Genomic DNA, 6,000 nt, shown 5'->3' on the forward strand with positions numbered 1-6,000 from the left:
TATCAGTTTTTAGAGAAAGGAACCATTATTTATAGTTATTTCTTCTCTTTCACTAAGATGTACTGCAAATCATACTGGCAGAGTCATAAAGAGGTGCCAAAGCATTGTTTTTTATGTGTTATTTATTTGATTGAAACAAACTAGATAAGTTGAGATTATGGACCAATAAATTCTTAATTTGCTGACTTTTGCAGATAGATTACCCATGAGGTACTAGGATTTATCAGAAAGTGTCCTTCTATATGTAATAGTGTTACTCCTTCATTAAATCTCATTCTAGTCTCAAACTCATAATTGTAGTATATGCACAATCAGTAAAGGAGGAGGTTTAGGAGAGACTTTGCTAAGCAATAAGTTATGAAGAAGAGAGAAAAAACATGAACAATTCTCTATTTCAACAGTGGCCTGTTCAGCACTTTGATTTACAGTTTTCATCAATGACTTCTGCTCCACAGACTGAAATTTCAAGACTATGCTCCTTTCTCATTTCTTCTCCTATTTTGTAAGATGTGTTCCTCTAGCAACCTTTCAAATCTGAAAAAATATTGTTTAAACTCTAAGTTATTTTACTCTTGCATGCATGGTGAGCATTAGGGGTTTACAAGTACTTTCTAATTCTTAAAAGCATATCCACAAAGAACCTTAGCTATTAAAAGGTTTCTCCCATTTTATGTCTATGGGGAAAATACTTAGTACAACACAACATTTTTTTTTTTTTTTTGCATCCTCTCTGCTGTCACAGGTATCCATGCATACTTATGCTGGAGAAGTTATTGGTGGTTTTACTCCAGTTTCATGCTTGCAAGAACTGAAGGCAACATTTCCTGTAATTTTTTGAGAGTTGCGTGCACGAAAAGGTTATCATGTGCAATGTAGTATACAAAATTGTGCACGTGAGAACTTCTTTGAAACACCATTCTATTTTCCTTGGCGCATATGTTTTTCTGTGTGCGCTTTTTCCACAACCGGGGTCTGTACGCATGCATGTACGGCTTACCGGGATCACTGATTCAAGGCAGGTTAGGACCTCAGATGTATCACCTCTAGATGTGGAAGTTACACTAAGGGCAGAGCAATGAGTAATTCCCAATCCACAGATGATGGCCTGGACCCATGGCAGGTATACATTTAGAAAATCACTTAGAATATGACCACAAAGATAACAGAAAAAATGTTTTTAAAAATGTAAGGTGTATACTTATGAAGGGGTTACCCCTTAAGTATGTAATATGCTGTTATTATATCATGATTGTATATCTCCTACCAACCAGTTCTTGTCTTTCATTTTTTCATATATATTTTTGCTGTGCAATGACATAGTGAAGGCAGAAGTAGCGCCGGCGCCATTTTGAATATTGGCAATATGGCGCGAGTGTAGGAGGTCACTCCCGGACCCCCGCTGGACTTTTGGCAAGTCTTGTGGGGGTCAGGAGGCCCCCCCAAGCTGGCCAAAAGTCCCTGGGGTCCAGCGGGGGTCCGGGAGCGATCTCCTGCACTTGTGACGTCGGGTGTCAGGAACCAAAATGGCGCCGGCGCTACCTTTGCCCTGTCATATGGTAAGGGCAAAGGTAGCGCCGGTGCCATTTCTATTAACGCAGCCGTGGCCCGAGAGCGGGAGATCACGCCGGGATCCCCCCACTGGACCCCAGGTACTTTAAAACATTTTGGGGGGGTTCGGGAGGGTGGGGGATTTGTTTTAAAGGGTCGGGGTGGGTTTTAGGGTTGTTTTGGTGTGCCGGTTTTCCCGCCCTCCCCGATTTACGATTTTTTAAGAAAAAAAACCATGACGATCAGATTTCCCTCCCCCCCCCAGCCAAAATCGATCATTAAGATGATCGATCACACGATTCACATCCCTAAAATATATAGTTACTATCTCTTTTGCAATTGCAATAGCATGTTTGAAAGATTATTTACTTAACTGACATGTTTAACACTTGTTATATGTTTTTTTTGTTTTTTTTTAAAGGACCAATTGTTTGCTCCATATAAATAACTTTTAGCAGTTTTATGTTTCTTTTATATTTTGTCCTTGCTTTTCAATTTCTGCTTGTACTAACCTCAGTTATTGGACTAAAGACTGATTCTTTTCAGTCACGGTTTTGCCTGCCATGCAGCCTCTCCATGCCCTAGTCCTGTCTGCTAGGACTCCTCACCTCCAGAAGCCTTCAGCGAGCCTCACCACCAACCTTGCTAAACTCCTCTTCGCTCTTCTTTGATCCTCTTCGCTGCTCTTGCCATGCCCAAGACTCAGGCTTATGTAACCCAGCAAACAGAAGTAATAACAGTCTCACTCTCCTACCCTCCCAGTCCCCAGCAGTCTTGCTCCCTCCCCCCTCCCCGTGCCCAGCAGTCATGCTCCCTATCCTCTCTCCACTTCCAGAACTCACAGCCAGACTCATATGCAGGACAACAATGCAAAAACAGAAACATCACTATTACTCATAAAACAAAATCAAGAAATATACATCAATCATAGTAAACCATACTAATAAAAATAATATTTCAAAACAGATAATGAATAGAGCATCTAATAAATAAGAATAAGGATAAAAAAAACTTTAAGGGCCGGATTTTTAAAAGGTTACGCACGCTGGGCCTATTTTAAAAAGGCTCGGCGACGCAGGTAAAGCCCTGGGATGCGTGTAAGTTCCAGGACTTTACAAAAGGGGCGGGGAAGGGGCGGGGCCAGAGGCCTCCGACAGAGCGGCCATTGCGCTGTGTCGGAGGATCATGTGTTGGCAGCCTGCCGGCAGGCGCAAAAGATAACACAAAGGACAAGGGGGGTTAGAATAAGGCTGGGGTGAAAGGTTAGGGGAAGGGGTGGGAAGGTCAGGTTAGGGGGAAAGAAGTTCCCTTCCAGGCCACTCCGATTTCAGAGGGATTTCCCTGGGAGGGAACGGGGGAAGGCAGCATGGCTCGGCGCGCGCAAGATGTGTAATTGTGCACTCCCTTGCGCGCGCCGACCCCTGATTTTATAACATGCGCACGCACCTGCGTGCGCATGTTATAAAATGTGGCGTACGTGTGCGCGTGCTGGGTAGCGCGTGCAGATGTAGGCCATGTGCTCTTCTTTTAAAATCTACCCCTAAACATTTACCAAACATCAATTATGTATTTCCAAACAGCAGATATATCAAATAACACTCAATAATTAAAAATAATAAGGATAAGAAATTTCCCCCGCCCCATGCCTAGGTACTTTTGATTTCCAGTCACACTGAGATTCTTGTTGATTAGTAGAGGGGAGGAGTGAACAAACACAATTTCTTCTCTCTCTCTCAGATATACATACTTTCATTCACACACAGACACACACTTAGGCCTGGCGTGACCGGGTGTGCAAGCCGTGCAATTGCATGGAGTGGCAAACCCGGGAAGGCGGCGGACATCAGCAGCAGGAGAGAGCACCGATGCTGGAAGAGGATGTTCTCCTCTTCTGGTGCAGGCATGCTCTCCTCCTTCGGCTGCCAGAAGAGGATGTGATCATTCTCTTCTAGCAACTGAAGAAGGTCTCAGTTGCACTGGTGGGGCAGCGCAGCAATCTTCCACACAGGGCAGCGGAATTGCTAGTGCCAGACCTGCACACTCACACACATACCCTCTCGTCTCACTCCCCTGTACCATTCCTTCACTCCTCCTTCCCTTCCCTCTTACTCATCACTCAGTCTCTCATCCTCCCTTAACTTCCTTGTCACTAACTTCTATCACTCTACCCTCTCTCTCCCACTCATCCCTTCCTTTCCCTCCCTTCTCAGCCACCCACCCCCTCCCTCTCACTCACCTTCTTCTATTCCCTCTCAGTCACTAACCTCCATCCAATCACTTCCTTCCCTTCTCTCTCCATCACTAACCACCCTCACCCCTTCCCTTCTCTCCCTCTCCCCTACTCATCCCTTACTCTTACCCCTTTCCTTCTCTTGCTTTTTTCCCCCTCACTCATACCCCTTCCCTTCCCTCTCAGTCACAACCTGCTATATGATTCCCCTTCCAGTGCCACTGTGCAGGGTCTCTTCTCCCTGGTGGGGGATGGGAAACCTGTCAGAGTGTCACCACAGGGTACCAGGGTCCTCTTCTTACTGGTGGTGCTAGTACATTACCACAGGGTGCTGCTGATACATGGGTCCTCTTCTAGATGATGGGGGTAGGAACCCCACCAGTGTGTGACCACAGGGTACCACTAAACAGGGCTTCTTCTCGCCTACCTGAATGCAGTGAAAAACAAATACAAAAAAAGGCTTCCGGATACACTCTACAGCCCAATGCCTAGGGGCCTTGGACCCCTGCCTCGCTATACCACTGCTGAATGGTACCTCCATATTCCTCTCTTCAGCATCTGGAAGATGTGGATGTGGTTAATACCTAATGGATGCCTTCTCCTTCTTTTTCCCAGTAATCAACCCAGATTCATTCCTGCATAGAACTTCCAATAGTCCATTCATGCTCTCTGGTTGAAAGACACCACTCCTCTTTCCTAAACTACACTGAGCCCCTGGGTCTTAGGGTATTCAGGCAGATTGTAAAAAGAAAACTTAGAAAAAGGGGAAATCAAAAGAGAGAGAGGAACTATGAACAAACTTCCTCCTCCAAAAAGCAAATGTTTCCCAATGAAGCATCTTAAGAAAAGGCAAAGGCACCCTTTTCCACTTGTTTAAATCCAAGTTTCAACCCTAAGACCTAAGGATCCTTCCCACCCAAGAAAACAGGGAACAGCATCATGACATGCTGCCCATACTAGGGATAATTCAAAAAAGATGATGACAAAAGTTTATACACTTTCAGACCTCACCATCTCAGGCTCTTCAGGCTCCCCCATGGGGGAGCTAAATCCCACACTGCTATTACTTCTGTACCCCCTTAACAAATGGAACAGTCTTCTTTACTAGAGATCATTTAGGGACTCTACAATACTCTTTATTATTAGCGCACATTTTTTTATGTCCTGCTTGCAGTGCATATTATTAACTTTTTACATTAGAAGTTAACTTTATTTTTAGCATGGTAGTTAAAAAATGTGAGCTAAAAACTAAGGAGAAAATTTTGGAAAATACGCACAGGCACACACGTGGACTCAACGATTTTATAACATAAGCGCATTGTAGCGCACGTTATAAAATCTAGCACCCACGCGCACATGCTCAAAGGGGTTTTTTTCTTTGAACCATGTGGACTGGGAGGTAAGTTCCCTAACCCCCCTTCCTCCCTTTTCCCCTCTCCGCCCCGACCCTTAAACCCCACCTAACTAATCTAATCTAATTTTTTTGTTTGTTTTTAAACTTACTTGCTCTCAGGAGCTGACGTGAGTTCCATGCGCCAGCCAGCTGCCAGTGCGCTGTCCCAGCCAGCCCCCACACAGCCCCCGATCCAGCCCACCCCTTTTCAAAAACCCGGCACTTCCACATGTACCGGGACATACGTGTGTGACTAGGCTGCTCTGAAAATGCGCTCGGCGTGCACAGCCCAGCCACACATATATCTCCCAGTATTTGCATGCACCGGGCATTTAAAATTGACCCGTAAGTGCACAATTTTTAACAATGACTTATTATTTCAACCCCTTAATCTCTTAGAGGTCAATATTCAGTGCTACATAGCTAGATAAGTAGCAACATCTGGCTAAGTAGCGGCCACTGAATATCCGGCTGCATTTGGTGGCCGCCAAGTAGCCAGCTAAAGCACTTATCCAGCTAAATAGATAACCGTATATCTAGTTAGCAAGTAATGGGCAAATCAGGGTGGTGCTACTTATCTGGATAACTTAGCTGGATAAATAACAATATAACTTATCCAGCTAAGCAGCACTGAATACAAGGATATGCAGCAGCATAGGTGTGCTACTGAATATCCCATGTAAGCTAGCTGGATAAGTCTTATACAACTAACTTACCTGGCCATTTTCTTTTAAATATCTTTAGCTTTTTCTCTCAGCTTTTACTATTGAAACATATACTGTTTCTCCTACAAGTATTATGTAAAATAGCAAATACAGAGGCAGTCATC

The sequence above is a fragment of the Rhinatrema bivittatum genome, chromosome 2 (genome assembly GCF_901001135.1).
Source record: "Rhinatrema bivittatum chromosome 2, aRhiBiv1.1, whole genome shotgun sequence".
In the NCBI taxonomy this organism is placed as follows: Eukaryota; Metazoa; Chordata; class Amphibia; order Gymnophiona; family Rhinatrematidae; genus Rhinatrema; species Rhinatrema bivittatum.